At 38.2% G+C, this 17686-nt stretch overlaps 1 long non-coding RNA gene across 1 annotated transcript; it reads right to left on the reverse strand.

Annotated features, from left to right (window-relative positions):
* Positions 1 to 1213: 1213 nt before the first annotated feature.
* LOC310939269 lies at positions 1214 to 6711 on the reverse strand. The gene is made up of 3 exons (XR_014593045.1): positions 6572 to 6711; positions 4019 to 4131; positions 1214 to 2834 (listed from the first exon to the last, which is right to left on the reverse strand). It is a non-coding gene; the product is annotated as an uncharacterized lncRNA (long non-coding RNA).
* Between the last annotated feature and the right edge of the window lie 10975 nt (positions 6712 to 17686).

Below are 17686 nucleotides of genomic sequence, written 5' to 3' on the forward strand. Positions count from 1 at the left end.
GTTACCGTTATATACCCTATGAAACAAGCAGGTTTTTCAACACTTTCTGACTGTCATTTGGTGCTTGAGTCTCGCAGCTAACCGTCACATACGTCACACAGATGTTAGCACTGTAGTTTACATCTCTAATGTATTCTATGAGTGTGCGTGCGCGTGTGTGTGTCAGGCCTATTTCACAGGTGCAACAACATGCTATGTTAGCCACAGCAGCGGGGGGCTAGCTCCGGTTTAGCCGAGCAGCGAGCGGCCTGTCAGCAAAACCCGCACCTCCTCAAGTTTCCGGGCGTCGCCAAACGTTCACATTCATCCGCCACATTATGTCTGGGCGAAAGGCATATTCCCCTCAAAACTGCCATGTTCAACGCGGTGCGGTCCTCCCCCTTCCCTGCCTCTCCCCGTCTCCCCCTCTCTACATCCCTGCGAGTGCTCAGCAGCGGATCACAGCATCTTCTGCGCTCTCTCTCTCTCTCTCCCCCTCTCTCCTCTCTCCTCTGGCTTGTCCTCCGCTCCTCCCTCACCGCCGAGTATTCAGGTGAAAGCAGCCCCCGCACAGCCCCGCACTGCCCCGTAGCTCCGTCTCAATCCCTGTCCTCACTTGCGTTTACAGTTCACGCAGGGTGAAGAAGGAAAGGCCTCCCCCTGGTTTATACCAGCTTCGCCTTTTCTTGCCGTAAATAGACTCTCTCTCTCTCTCCTCCGACTCAACATCCGGGTCCCAATACGTCTCCATCCTCCCTGCATCCTCTCCTCTCCTCTCCTCTCCTCTCATGTCCCTTATATTACTTAAGAAGAAAATATTGAGGAACATAACAGTTAAAACATAAAAAATAAAAATAAGAATTGAACAGCAGCACAAGAAAAAAAAAGTAATATAAATTAAATTAAATTAAATTAAATTAAATTAAATTAAATATATAAAATAATGTAGGAAGGGAAAAGAGCACAGCGCATTTTAAGCTTGGAAGTTACAGAGTTGATACACAAAGTTGAGATTTCTGTCCATCATTTTCAAATAGTTTTCGATCAGGTCTATTGGAACCTCTTGTTGTCCCCATGGAGCCATTCAAGAGCTCATACAGCAGTCATTAAAGAATATAAATGTAAAAACAGCTGAGAAAATCACATTGAGGAACAACAAAGCTGTGAACCAATCAATAAAGCTGACACCTCTGTAGTTTTATGTCTACAAAGAATTTAGAAATCACAAATTAACTGATGTCTTAAACTTTTTATTGAGGAGCAAAATCAAAACAAGCTTTAATTATCAGACATTTATCACAATTATTGTGGATATTGACTGTACTGGACCAAAAAGCAGCTGAAAACTATTATTATTTATAAGGATTTAGATGTGTTGTTGAGGCCATTTCCAAAAATTGACATGAACTGATATATGAGATGTTAATCCATAAAAAGACATTATGTTTGATGAGAAATGTTTTTAAAATATTTGAAGTAACTTTGAACAACTGTCAAATAAATACAGTGGCACAATAAAGTCAATATAGAGATATTCAAATGAAAACAACTCCCGCCGCATTTTACACTATGGACTTTAATCAAGTCGAAAGCAAACATGGGAATCATAAAAAGTTTATATTACAACACAGTAACAACAAGGTATAGTGAGTGTATGGTATAAATAAAAATAAAATAATGCCATCTTATCACTGGCATCATTTAGATAATAACCAGTAATAACCGGTTTATTACTATTGGAGAGTTACTGTAAGCTTCACACCAAAATCTTTGGGAATCTAAATTAATATATACATATTATTATTATTGTTGTTGGTTTTTTTACGCAAACACTGTGTAAATTGTATTTGTGCATGGTGCATTCTGGGAACTATGATTTAATGAGTATTTATTTTCATGAACAGAAAATGAAAGAACCTGACAATTTTGAGCACTATTTTTTTGCATCGTTGTATTTTAGGGACTGAGATAATTCCCAAGTTGAAATTGAATTTTTGTCATATTCTTCAGTGCATTATTTTGGTTTTGAATCTCAGATATAATGTTGATAAATGATATCATATTACTTCTCTTATACAAAATTCCAATTATTACATAATTCAATTAGCATATTAACATAAAGTTAAATGCAGTTCACTTCTAATTCTCTGTTGATATACTGTATATTATATATATATATATATTGCATATTATATATAATATATATATATGTATAATTTATTCAGTCACATCTGTGACACAGATGTTTTAGCAGTGCTCATAGTACTGTCAGTACCGCCACTTGTTAATTTCACTGTTTTGAGTACCAGCACTTCCCACTAGATGTCAGTACTCAGTTTCAGTTATCTTTACAATTCATGGTCCAAAACAATCATTTCCCAGGCTGCACTACTTGTGGGACTCATGGTGTTTAGTTGCAAAAGTTTTTATTTTTGTTGTTAAACCAGAACAATATCTGTTGGAAGTGATTTTCACTAATGTTTGGTTACATTCACTGACCTCTTGCCACATTTGTGTCCTGGAGGACAACATAATAACAGGACACCAAATACAAATGTGTGCTTGAAGTTTAAATCATTGTTCTGATTATACTTTTATACATATTGTTACTGTACTGTAATGTTAAGTGAAAATGACAAATAACTTGGAGAAGGAAGAGTCAGACAACATTTCTCAGTTGCAGTTGTGGGCTTTGAGGCCAGAGTGAGGAGTTTTCATTCGGTCCTGAACGTCTCCTTGCCTCGCTCTGACAGCACCAGGCTCAGTTTGTCCCTCTGTTCTGCCATCCACACGCACAACAGGTGGCTCCTCCAGGTCTTGACTTTTGTATTCCCCACATTCAGCTGCAACACTCACTGCAAATGACATTAGACTGCTCAGTGCAGGTAATGTGGGGATTAGGCAGAGATTAACAAGATCTTCTTAATTCCATTGAAGAGCAACTTCTCCAGGGGCAGTGGGTCAAAAGGTTTTAAAGACTAAAAAAAATGATGCTGAATGATGAAAAACAAGTAAAAATATACAGTATTCTTAAATATTTGTTAATATTATTATTATTATTATTATTATTATTATTATTATGATAAACACACATGTTGCCATGCTGTTTCAAATCTCTCATATATTGATGTTATACTATACATCATTAATTGTCTCTTAAGTGCTTTGAAAGACACCTATAATCAAATGAAACATTATTATTACAATTATTATTATTATTATTATTATTATTTATTGTGTTTTGGGACACAAAACACAATAAATAAATAATATTTAATCAAGCAAATACAATGACACAATACATTCAGCTGTATATTGGCATTACAGCAACAACTGTGGTGAATAAGAATATGTAATAGACCCGTTTGGGATTTGTCAGAATCCAGAAACAGTGTGAGTCTTGCGGCATAAAACAGAAGCTCAAAGTTTTACAGGAGATTTTAACAAAACTGATTTTATTGACTCAACAAAAGACCCTCTAATAAAATCTAATCTAATCAGATCTATGATCTTTGGAAATTGAAGTTTAAATTGCTCACTCCCCCCACACCAGATTCCACAGTGGAAATCTGTGTTTTTAGCTCATAGGGACACAGGAGCTGCTGGTCTACTGTTGCCTCATTTGGTCATTTTATGTTCTATGGACTTTCCTATGGGAGAGAGAGACGATTACAAAGCAACACAAACTTCTGCTTTGTATTGGAAAAGTCTAGCAGTGACATAAAGCAGTGAATATTATCTTAAGACATTGTTGTCTTGTGGATAAAGTCTGTTTTTCCCTTGTGTCCTCGTGGCGGCCTGAGAGCAAGCCTGAGGGCGGCCCGCTTTCCCCAAAAAGAACCCGGGGAACATACGCTCCCCATTTCAAGATGGCTGCCCCCCCACATAAGCACTGCTGCTTTTAGCCTGCACGGCCTTGGTTTTCCAGGCTAGTTTGCAGGGGAAGCTAACGACCCAGCGAGCGCTAACTTTGTGCCAATACTTAATACAACACGTGAAATAATCCATCAAATTAGGGGGAATGTTTATGTGAACTTACCTTTCATTTAGATGTACTTCATTATGTGCTATGATTCCTCAGACAGAGTTTTCACACAGACATGGAAGGCATCCATCAGATCTTTGCAGTCCTGCACTCCCTTCTCTCTGACACTGAAACACAAGTCCGATTTATTGAACTCTTTTGTATATAGATAGGCCTCTTTTCAACGAAATCTTAATAAACCAAAGATTTGTTAAACACAAGGCTTCCTTTAGAAATCACAATATGGATCATACCATTGCCAGACACTAGATAGAGAAGACTCATGGATCAGGAACCTCCTTTAGATATATTGCGAGCAAAAAAGTGGTAGATGGTACCAATGGAAAGCCTCTGTGCTAAGCTGCTACGTAGTCAGGAAATTACACATATTTTCTCAAAAATTTGGCAACCACATAAATAAATTACTAGGACCAGGGGCCTAAGGGTTCGGGGGCGCTGAAACCCATGCCGCACACCCCTATGATATGATCTCTACTACATTATTCATCCTGATATTTTAATGGGGGGTGGCCCTGAAACCACATTACACTGGTGACTTTATGTGACATATCTTAATAGGTCCCCTCAATCATATACCATGGTTTACATCTGAAAGGGGCCCTCAGTCAAATAACGAAGCTTGAGTTACTGTATGTGATATGTCTGATAGGGGCCCACTGGCTCACAATCCATCCAAGGGCAACCAGTCTTAGTTGATTCACCTTATGAGATTTCAGATTTACTACAGAGGTGTGGAATCCTATCTTTCTTTGTGGAATCTTTTCTTGATGAAAACGTAAAGAATGGTATCAGAATGGTATTGTCCAGCTCCCTCCTCTTTTGTTTTTTATAAACGCTGTTTTGTATGACACTAATTGTGCTGTCATGTCTTAATTTTCATTAGTTTTGTCTTATTTTATTTTATTTATTTATTAAATAAGGAAAGGAAAGGTGCTGCGTGGGCTGAATGAAACCCAGTAAACCCTTTTGTGATATATTGATTATGATAAACAGTAACATGTACATTGGTTAAGTTAAGAGATATGAACTATACAACTGTATATTTAAAGAAAAAAATAAAAGGGTAAAGAAACTGTACCTCTATCTGTAAATGTGTCAGGACATTAAATTAAAGTGAAATGACTGTCGATTACAACAGAGAGCAAACAATGGACTGTCAAAATAAAGTGATACCATTGTAACTCCTGGAGTGATGATGATTGTATAACTGTATTTATGTCTGTGTTGAGCTGAGTGGCTGTATTCCACTTGAGGACTATCTCTCTGTTCTGCCCACTTCATTAACGTGTCAAACACGATTAGTAATCACCCCGTATATATTTCTGGCTCCTCCATTGACAAAAAAATACATAACATAAAAGAAATACATCAGTTACTATACATGTGGGGGATCTGGCTCTTTTTTTACGTTTATATGTCAGCAGATTATTGGTTAAGATGCAATTGTCAAATGTTGGCATTTAGCACTTCTGAGGCTATTTCATGTGTAAGATATGCAAATTAACATTATTGAGTATTTAAATAAAGACCACACTCCACACTCACACTCCACTCTAAATATGTGCAGCAGAAGCTCTCCTTACGTGCAGCAGTGAGCAGGGCTCAGTGTCACATGATATCTGGCTTGCATCCTCCCTGCCACACAGGTTATCCACGTGATTGTATTCATTGGCGTTGCTTGTATGCTGCACATTTTTTCTTACAGCAGAACATCTGACTGTTTACCCAGATCATGTTAACTTTCAAGTTCCTGCACTGTAGTTCAGAAAGTCTTTACTTACTGTTTTAGTTGCTAAAGTTGAAAGAAAATCAGACACATTGGGTCCATTGATATAAACTATTAGCAACAATATATTGACTAATTATCCTTATTGTCAATTGTCAAAAATATTGAGAAATCATCTTTTACCCAATTTACGCCCACCCCTATGTTCACAAATATATTTTAACATGACACGTCTTTAATTTCAAATTTGATTTCTGATTTGTTTCTTTATTTAATCTATAAGCCTGCTCCATTCTGAATGTAGTGTATTTCAACTCAAATATCTAAACTTGTTTTTATCTGCATTTAGTGAAGGAGAACACAAAAGGAAAACAAACGAGTAATCTTATCAGCTGCTCCGGGAACACTGATCACCAGTGAACATGGACTTGCACAAATATCTGTCAATGTGTGCGTGCACGTAACATGAACCAACAGCCTGGAATGTACCATTCCTCTGCACGAGGTCAGTCATGTAGAAGCCTATTTTAAGCCTTCTGGTCTATTTGTGCTTCTTGAGATGTTCATGTTAGTGTAAGGGTCTTTATGAATTTACTTCATGTTGTCTCCCCACAGATATAATACAAAGCACTCAGCGAGTGATGACTGAAGGGATGAAGTGGAACGTGATGATCACGTCACTGGAACCCAAACACAGTTAATAAATAGTCCTTGAAGGCAAAAAGCAACACAGACACTGGGTATAGACAGAGAAAAACAAATTGTTGCTATACGTTTAAATACATAACAGTTTTAGCTCATATAATCCTGGCAATACTCACCATTTGTCAAAATCATGCTTGATAACCTGGCATGATGCTGGTGCGGCCTCGTTTGAGTCAAGCATTTTTCACAGACAGGTCCCGCCGGACTTTGTGGATGTGTGTGTGTGAGTGAGCTGCAAGTATGGATTACAGAGATAGAGAGAGACAGTCCAGAGAGAATGGGTGGGAGGGGGAGGCATGACAGTGCCTATGTATGACTTTTTAAATGAACTTTTGTCAATTTGCAATGACACTTGATAATAAAAAGAGGGATTAATTAGTGAAAACCTGAGGTTTTCAACTTGGACATTTTACATAGAGGCCCATATTTCATAAAATCAATTATAAAGAAAATACATGAGGGGAGTTTTTCTCCCTCTCGTCCTCTCATCTCCTCAGTGAAGTCTCCTCCCCCTTCTCTCATTACTGCCGTTCAAAGCTCCCAAACAAAGTTTTTCAGAGATTAGCTGAATTGCAATTGCTTCATTTGAAATTTACTTTTTTATTGCACTGTATGTTTCCGGGAGTTTTGTGTCTTCCTCTTAAATCTCTTTCTTTCATGTTCACAATTTAAATAGTATAATTCCCTCATTCCTGTCTTTTTGTTTCCTTGACCTCTTAATGAATATGCAGATAATCTTTTAAGTCAACCTGTGTGCATTACAAAGGCCTCATGATGCATCAAATATACTCCCTACTGTGAAGCTGTCAGGAGCCTTTTTTCCCTGAAACAACACTGGGGAGCCTGTTTTGTTGGAGTTAAGAAGCTGAGCTGAGAGTTCTGGCATTGGTTGAAACAATGAAGCCTTGAATTAGCATCGAGCAGTGAGAGACAAAGCTATAAATATCCTGAATTTAGATAAAGACAAGTAAAAGCATCTGTAGCATAGTATCAGTGATGTCAGACCAGTCAATGTTTTTTTTCTTTTAATTCACAGACAAACCTGTGTATATATCCACTTCATGTAATCACATCAGTGGTGCGTAATTCAAATGGATAAAGTGTAGTGAAACTGTAGTGAGTGCTGTGGTTCCATGCCTTCAGTGCACCACTAGAGGGCAACTAACACTGTGGTGTATATCCTTGCAGTGGTGGATCTAGAGGATTATTTTCTAAGGGGCTAGTGTTTTTGTTAGAGCGGCCCTTTTGAACCAAACCAACTTCAGTGATAGGGGACTTGTGGGATATGATCTGGGAACTGTGATGGAGAACTTTGAACTGTGTGATGGAAAACAAAATTAACCACATTGCAACAGCCATCTTGGAGGATTAGATGCTCCCAACTTTCAATATTACTTCTTAGCAAACCACTTCCAATACCTCTGGATCTACACAACCCACCATCACCACCATCATCGCCCTTGGCTGCTATAGAACCAGCTTGGTGGAAGGTTGAGAACATCCCAGACTTCACTGTGAATAAATCACCTCTAACAGGCACTAAATGGAAGGAAACAGTTTACTCCATTACTCATCGGCAACATATTCTTAACCATACCACTTCCCTAACATTCAAACAGCTCTCAGATACACAGAGAGAAATGTGACCTGTGATAAAGAACCTGGAGCTATGAATTGGTAACGCTGAACTGTGGAGGGCAGTGTTGCACCTCAGTGTACAGCCTTTCACAAAGGATTATTACTAAAAAGAAAAAAAAGAAAAAAAAAAGACAGTGTTTAAATGTTGAAACTTTTAGCTCAGTGGCGCTTCTTGGTGTTCTCAGTCAACTTCCAACCTGTTTGCAGTCGTCTCACTTTACTGACACAATGATGCAGTCGCCACGGCCCGTCAGTGTTGTGATACGAAACAAATCACTTCCTGTGTGCAGCAAATGTTGCCTGACAACACATGCTCTAAACCAGGGGTCACCAACATGATGCCCGTGAGCACCTGGTACCCCGTAGGCAGCCAATACAGTGCCCGCAGGGTCACTTCACTTCACGTCACTTGCATGTATCCATATGATCACTCAGTAAAATACCTTTGATATTGTTTATAAAAACTGATAATCGTTAGGAGTACGCACTGGAATAAATGCATAACATTAATCGTTTAAATGGTAAAAAAAAATGGTGCATAAAAAGTTAATATGGTAGCCCTCCATATTATTCTTTATAGCTCTCGGTCTCAAAAAGGTTGGTGACTAAACGCTGCTATACTGAGTAACATCGACAGAGTTGTGTGGAGCGTATAGACTTAATCAGCATTCTGTGAATTATTTGAAAATGCTTTGAATGTAAGTTATATTTATCTATATTTATATTTAAGTTGCACACTACAGTTTTTGGGATGAAAATTAAAACGTATTTGTCTACATTTTATAACTTTTGCTGTGAAATATTTTGCAGGGCTACATGTGAGAGAGGCCGTCATCACGTAAGGTGTCATGGTCAGTCGTGTATATCAAAGTGAGTGAAGCATGTTATCAGAAAATAACTTGGTAGAAATGGTAGAAGTCACTCTTAATAATATTACTTAAGTAAAAGTATTTGACATTCGCTGTACTTAAGTATCAACTGTCATTTTCTGATATAAAATGTACTTAAGTTTAAGAAGTAAAAGGGCAAGTTGTCTTTCAACTGGAAGGTTATGGGTTCAATCCCTGGCTCTGAGCAAGACATGCAATCCCATGATGAAGTGTATGAATGGGTGAAAAATAGTGTAAAGCAGCTCATCAAGACAAGAAAAGCTCTATATACAGACCATAATGCCAGCTCTAATTCTTCTGATTTTATTTGATAGTAACAAGAAACAAAGATAGTTTGAGGACATGTAGTGGTATAAAAGGAAATAGAAATAACAAAGTAAAGTTACACACTTTTGTTCTTCGTTACATTACAACACTGGTAATGGTTAAGTGCAAAATAGATTTAAATATCTATAACACTGCTTGTGTGCAGTCAACAACTCAATTTGAAAGTTTAATCAATTTTCAGTGAAGTGAATGAAAAATGAAACAGAAGTTCTTCATTTTCAGTCAATAAAAGAAACTGGTTATTGAATCACATTCTTCTGTGCTCTTATCTGTGTATGCGTCAGTCACGTCTCTCTGGAGTGTGTCTCACTCACTGACAGCTACAAATGCTCCACAACTCAGTGATTGGCTGAGTGCAGTCACCTGATGCTTTACGGAGCATGTCATGAGTGAGATTGTCTGTGGTCTCCATGGTCGAAAACTTAGTACCCCTTCCAGGCAACCATATTATCAGCCTGAATATAACCACATGGACATGCTAGCTGGTAGGTGTCTCCACACAGATTTCTTTACCCAGCTAAATGTTATTATTATTATTATTATTATTATTATTATTATTATTATTATATATACCAACAGTAACAGTGTGGAACCATTTTTCAGGCCAGTCTCTGTTGTCTTGTAGCCGCTGAGTTTGAGTGTTTTTAGGTCACAGACTCAGAGTCAGGGACACCGACACAGTCCTTATGAAAGACCTGACCTTTCTCCTCGTGAACTTCATAGTTTAGCCCAGAACAAATATTAGCAAAGTCATCCAGATTATGGTGTGGTCATTACAAGCAGTGCTCAGCAGAGAAATATGAAGAACCAAACGCATGAGTGAAGTAATACTTAGTGTGACTCAGCTGAAGTCGGACAATGATCTCACACTGCTGCATTAGCTGCATCTTTGACAGTAGCCTACTGTACATATTAGCTTGTGTTAGCAATCATTTAAACACATTTCCTTGAATTTACAGTTAGTTCTAATCATATTAAGTGCAGGGCTGGGCAATATACGGATATTATATCTACATCTCAACACTAGACAAGACGTGGTCTTAGGTTTTAGATGTCGTCATATTGTGATAAGGTATCTGTGATGGCTGTTCCATTGATAATTATCATATTTATTATATTGAATAAATGTCTTAAATACAGGCAATATTATACTATGATTAAACGTACATGAAATGGCAAAATTATTATATGATTATTGAAATGATTTTTAAAAAGTCACTTAATAACACTTTAAGCACAAGGATTTGTGTTATAGCAGAATTGGACCATATTTATAGTAAATGTATGTAAATGTTAATATTTAAAAGCCAAATTAATAAAATAGAAATGAAATACAGATCATAAACAGTAGATATTTTATTTTAGAGTGTATTTACAGTGTATTGTCAGAGAAACAAGGTGTGTGCATGCCATATATTGGGATATAGACTAAAAATATCCGTATTTCCAGCCTTACAGAAATAATTGATTTGATTAATAACGATATCAAATGATATAAGGTGATGGCATTTTCCCACAAATATTTACGTTCCTTAGATTATATTGACTGTCCCTATCTTTTTTTTTTTTTTTTTTTAATTAATATCCATCATTGTTGTGTAACTAATAACAGTATGCAGTGCAGACTATTACACACTCATAATATCACTAATTTAAAAAAAACAAAAAACAATACGATAACAATAAACAAATGTTCATAATAATATAGAATATGAGATACAAAATAATAAAAAAAGCATATATTCAGGGAAATAAGCACATGCAGGAGGCAGAAGTTGGGCGGGGGTTGCCTGTCACTGCCGACCTGACGATCACTCTCTCAGCGGCGGCTCTGATTGGCTGTCCGCAGGTGTTCACGTGAACTCTGAGTGCGGTTTGGACCCGAGACAGAAGCGCCACCGAGCAGGCTGAAGACAGGAGTTTGACCGCGGGCTGAGGACGACGCTTGGTCCCATTCTGGAGAAGCCAGCGTGTCTCAGGTAAAAATACATAAACCCCTCCCTTACTTCCACTCTTCCTCTGGGGGGAAATGTGTGAAATCCGTGGGCGGCCAATTCCAGAGCTGGATGCGTGTGACGCACTTTTCGTTCGCGTGTAGTGTCTCGCGAGTAGGACAGGTGAGGACAGGTGAGGACAGTGGCACCTGTCATGGACAGTCCGCGTCAGAGGTGAGGTCAACTTCCTGATTTGACTTTTAACAACGCGTGTGTAACTGCGAGAATACGTGACAGCGGGACGATATTGTCATTAGCATCATTAGCGTCTTCAAGAAAGTTCATGGGTCATGAGTGAATGATGGACGTGATGACAGTCAGAGCCGCTCCAAGGCATACGCTGCTCGGGCCCCATGATCAATATGGGTCCTGCAATAGTGTGTGGAGAAGGAAACGTCTTTATTTCATAAAAAAAAAAAATTGATGTTGATTTACATCATACATATCTTTTGAACTTATTAGGTTTGATCTTGGAGTTGAAGATTTCTCATTTAGTGACACTGGTTTGGAGTAAATAACACAAATATAATAAATGCAAGAGTTACATTTGTATCAATAATCGTCAAACATCGGCTACTGCGGTGGTGGGAGGGGTGGGGGGCAAAATCAAATTCACCTTAGGGCCCCATAAAGGCTTGGGTGATGTATTTTGTAATGTGCCATAACGAGGAGCTGCGTCTTGAATGGTAACTTATTATAATCTTATTAAAGTGATTGTTTTTACTGATAGAAGGCTGTTTAATCTGTGTAAGATTCAAAATAATTATATTCATATTACATTTAATTGCCCATCAGGGACAAATAAACTGTTTGGAATTGAAGTGAATGTAATGTTTTTTTCAGTTATTGCCAAAATATCGTGAATTGAAATTATTTTAATCAGGATAATTGTAGCGGGAATATTTTTTATATCATCCCATGCCTACTCAGGAAGAAAATAAGGAATAACATTAAGATAACAGAAAAGCAGAAAAACTACATTCCTTAACATGAACTATAAACTATATAAAATAACTATGTGCTTATTAAGTGATATGACCATGACAATAAATATAAGTAAATAATAAATAGAATGTGTGAATGTGAAGTATGTCCAGACAAAACGATATGGTGACTGGAAGATATAATAATAATATTATTATTATGCTGTCAAACCCACAGCGTTTATGAGAGCACAATTATTTACCTGACCAAAAAACATTCTATATTGCAGTTTTGACTGACTAGATCGAATCTCTGTCCACTTAAAGATTCAAAGAGTGTCGTGCAGTGTGGTAAGAGCTAACTGCCAGCTTAAGTTTTTTTTTTGCTCTGTGATGTAATAAGTCAACTGATAAAAGTCTTATACTGCATTCACAGCAGACACGGTGCACGTGCTTTACATGCAAAGTTAATGCTCTGGTGTGAGTAGATGCTCATTTTGCCTTGCCTAGGCAAACCTTTGTTGATTGGCTGGGTGATTCATCAATTTCAAATAGAAAAAAAGGAAAATCGAAGTATGGATTAATGAGGGAGCTGACGTTAGTGATGGGAACGGCAGTTCTTTTGACTGTACTGAATCCATAGAGAAAAAGTGATTAATTCAAAATATTTGTTCACCGAATCTTTCAGTGCTTAGCAGGAGGAGCCCAGTGCCCTGAGTGACAGTGTGAACAAATCACGTCCTCAGCAACCCAGTTCTTTGTGTGCAGGCGAGTGAGTGAGTGAGTAAGTTCCGTTCTTTCGAACGACTCGGACGTGAACGGAACAACAGTAGGAGCTGTGGGGCTTCAAAAGGTGGGATTCATTAGTGACGTAACCAGCAAGTGTAGTGTACTGAGGATGCAGGCTGTTAAATGGCTAATGACGCAAAAAAAACAATCAGTGTTGACATTCTCCGATTGATGTCACATGACATCACGTCAGTGTGCGGCAGCCAGCCAGACTCGGCCAGAAAAACTTGTCAACAAAATCATCTCTTTGTGTTCACACCCAGAGCTCTATGACGCTAGAAGTTTTCGTGACAGAGACCGTTTAAAAAAGGAAAAAGCTTGGAATAAAGTCAACGAGGAAGTCACTGGAAGACAGGATAGAGGCAAATGGCGCAATGCGAACATTTTAGCTGGGTGTGACCGCAGAATACTGGGAGAAGGACAGTAGTCCTATATAATGTCGTAGTTATGCCACAAGCGTAGCTTTACTGACCTCCTCCTGTGGGTCACTTGACAACTGTGTGGCCAAAAAAAGAGAAGGCCCAGTAACCTTTAGTCTAAAGACGAGATGAAGGAACGGCCTACCAGAGGATCTCAGGTTTCGTTTGGGCTTGTGGGCTCAGGAATTCAGCTGTGTGTCAATTGTGCTTTCAATGAGCTCTACCTTGATGTTTTGTTGACACAAACGGTTAAAATCGGAATTACATTACTGGTCAACATGAATGCAGTTTTAAGGAGATAAGAATGGAAAAAAGCATATTTGGACAATGGAATTGATCTGTTTATCAAAATCGAGGAGGTTGTCAAATGTGAGGGGTTTCACGATTTAACCTCGTCCCCAGTGTGACGTCGTGCAGATGTTTCCAGAGGGGAACAAAACATAAGGTTATGATAAAAAGGTTGCTAATTAGTCTATATTGATAATTGATTATATGCAAGGAATGTCACTCACAACTCAAGATATTATTTTTTGCTGGGAGCACAGTAGCCCTAAATTTTAGGAGCACAAGCAGAAAATGTTGGGGCACACACTATACATTGACTTATATTCACATTTCCTCTCATTTTCACTGTACTACTGATAAATACTTTTTATTGTGCACTTTTGAAGAAGCAACATAAACATAAGAGACAAAGTATACAGACAGTACCATCACTGTCATTACAGTACAATATTAGCTGATTAACTAATGATTATTTTCACAATTAAGTAATAGTTTGGTCCATAACGTGTCAGAAAAAGTGGCTGTTCGTCAGCCGCGATGTTTCAGAGTGAACTCTGACCCCCAGTCTTGTGATTGGCCAGTACTATTCAGCACACCAGCTCTCAGAAGCGCAGCTCCCCCCTCTGGAACGGTGGGTGCACTGCTCCTCACTATCAAAACATTGTTTTAACAATGTTTAAAAATAGCTTCTTCACGACTCCCCGCCGCAGTCCCTTTTATGACTTTGACCTGGAGTCAGACCCAGAGTCAGAAGACACTGTCGCTCGTGAAACACCTCCACAACGGACGTTATTCTTCTTCTGCGGTTCAATGTACGCAACCGGATGTGCCCGGACTAGTGCCCGGAGCAGGACGATCTGCTGTTCAGGGGAACCGCTATTTACGTAACTATTACGGGATTTTCAGAGATCTCGCTGAACCCCGAGATTACAATAAACACAGCGTTCTCAGCAATGGCTGAACTGTTTCTTTCAAAACTTCAGGGCTTCATAAACAAGGTAATGACGCAGATACACACCAACAAAACAGCGTTAATAGGAACTTCCAGTCGAGTTCCACTTTTAAAAAAAATGTTGATAAGTGTTTGTCAAAACTGGAAATGATGATGTTCTCAAATGTCTTGTTTTGTCCACAAACAAAATGATTGAGTTTTAATGATGCTTTGTTATGTGGAAAATATTCACATTTAAAGCTCCCATAGAGTGATCCATAGAGTTGCACATATGTTAGTTATGGAGGTCTACTTACATACATCAACTTGTTTTTATGGTCAAAAACCTCCTAGTTGCTGTAAACGAGCAATAGAAATCTGTCTTTTCTGATGCTGTTCCTCAGCCGCGATATTTCAGACTAAATTCTCACACCCAGAAGACAGACTGTGTTGTGATTGGCCAGCCAGCATAGAGCCTGCCCACCTGTCTTGTGATTGGCCAGTACCCGGAAGTGACATATTCAGCACACCCGCTCTCAGAAGCACGGCTCCCCCCTCTGGAACGGTGGCACCATGGATGTATAATATGAACTGGATAGAGCTCCGCCCCCTCTGCCTTGAAGACAATTTTTTCATGGTGGCCACTGTGGGTACTGCAACAAAAAATCCCATGGATCCCAAAAAGCAATTTTCCAATTGACCGCAATAGGAAAAGAGACGCCTGTAAAAGTGTCTACAGGACACCTCGAGACATCGACACGGGCTTTTATAAATCTTTATATTATGTATTTTTAGTTCATGGAGTTTCATGTTTGAAAAACATTCCTAAAGGCCATAAAAAGCCCAGACAAAACTTATTTCTCAGAGTGACGTCACAGCTGTGTACGAGCACAGCCAAGCGCGGTCATGTGGCGTCTGGGGAACGGCGCTGCTGTCAGGGAACCGAACGACATGAACACTTTATGAGAAATGTGAATAAATGAAGACAATGAGGGGGTTCGTTTACATTTTTAAAATATTGTGACAAAGCAGGTTTTAGTTGTTTATTCGGCGCTCATTAACATTTATTTTCAAACGTATTATCGATGTATTAACGAGCTGTTGTGTGGATTCATTGAGGAGAGGAGACTGACATGCTGCACTTTATCACTGTGTTCAGTCCCGGACATCGAGACACTGATGACGGTGTGGACTGTGGAGCTGTGACCGTGTGATGCACTGAGACCTGCGGTCACTTCACTTCACTTTGTCTTATCGTCACTATCAGTTCATGAAGTTACTGTTAAATGTGATGAACACGCGAATTATAGTTGAATATAAACGTGTTGAGTGAAAGAATCGGGAGTTATAAACCTACTTTAACACGTTGTTATTGTTCCTAATAATAATTAGATAATTATATAAGGGAAATCAGACAAAAACAACATGATTCCTGTAACACATAAAGTAATAGTCACGGTCCTAACCCAAATAAACCATTTTTATTGATCGTTTTAATCTTTAACTCCGTCATTGTACTTTTCAGCTTACTATATTAACTTCGCTATCGTTGGTTTTGCATTTATTTACAAATCCATGGTTTAAATCCGAAGTTAACGTGACGGCGGTATTCATGAAATCCGCTAGCTCACGTCATTAGCATACTCCAATCATGCCTTTCGCTGTTCATGTACGCGCCGAGCAAGTGAGCAAGTCGATAACGCGGACGGCTCGTTCACATGACATTATGGTAGTGACACTACTGCGCATGCTCTATGGGCCCCATAACCCGGAAATAAACGCGGAAGTCAAAAACTTTTTTGGCATATGCGCTGGGTGAGCAGCTTCATAGGAATGAAGGGGCGGTGCTCTATCCAGTTCATATTATACATCCATGGGTGGCACACACCCTATGAGCTGCACAAGATGGTAGATGCTGTTGACTCATAGTCAACACAAAGTAAAAATGTCATGATTAGATGATACATTTATTTGGGGATAATACAAGATTAGTAAAATGTTAAAGGAATGCAGGGGGGAACCCTAACATCAAGAGCATGTGGTTAAAGAGATATTTTAGGTATTTTGAATTTTGTTTTTAACAAAAACAAACCCAGCATGAGACACAAAAACAAGGAAAAAACCACTTAGTCTCAAACATCGTTGTCCCCAGAGAAAATCTTTGATTTTAGCTTGTAGCTTAGCAGTAACTGCTGCCTCATTTGGTCATTTTCTTTTCACTAAACCAGAACATAGGATTTTAAAAGTCATAAAATGTTTTATTTGAACTCAGGAGGTGATCAACATTTACTGTGTGCTGTGATGTAAGAATGTAATGGACTATGGACTTCAGTGCAGAGGAGAAAGCACAATTTACAAAGAGACACAAACTTCAGTTTCAAACAAGGTTATATTAGTTTTAGTTTTTATTTAGTTTAGACTTTTTGTTTTTAAAATTAGTTTTATTACAGCAGGTTTGCTAGTTTATATATAGTTTTTGTAAAAGTATTTGCCAGGTGCAAGATTCAAAAGGGTGAAGTATTGTGTCAAATGTATTAGGACAATGAACAAACATCACTGAATCAAATATAACAGTCTACAAGAAAAGGTGCATCATAGCACTGAGGTTGGATGCAGTAAAAAAATTATTACAGACTAAAGACACGCATGAAAATAACATAAAAATAAAATACTAATTATTATAATAATAAATAACCCTCATGCGAGGCATCACATTGTTAGTTAGCCTCAGGAGTCTGAGGAGCTCAATCTGAGGAAAAACATGAGCAAAATAAAAAAAAACAATAAACCCAAATGAACCAACTCAACCCAATAAACTACATAACAAATGTTATCTGTAATTTATATCACCTTATGTCCAACATTGTAAACAAATTAAAACAAAAAAATGCACTTCATTTCATTTACAAAGATGAAAACTAAGCACATTATTACTACAATATGAGTTAGTTTTATAAACACACACTTCAGTTTAAGTTAGTTATTGTTTTTGTTTTTTTAAACTCTAGTTTTTATTTTTTATGTTTTTTTTTTTT

The sequence above is a fragment of the Microchirus variegatus genome (genome assembly GCF_963457635.1).
Source record: "Microchirus variegatus genome assembly, chromosome: 17".
Lineage (NCBI taxonomy): Eukaryota > Metazoa > Chordata > Actinopteri > Pleuronectiformes > Soleidae > Microchirus > Microchirus variegatus.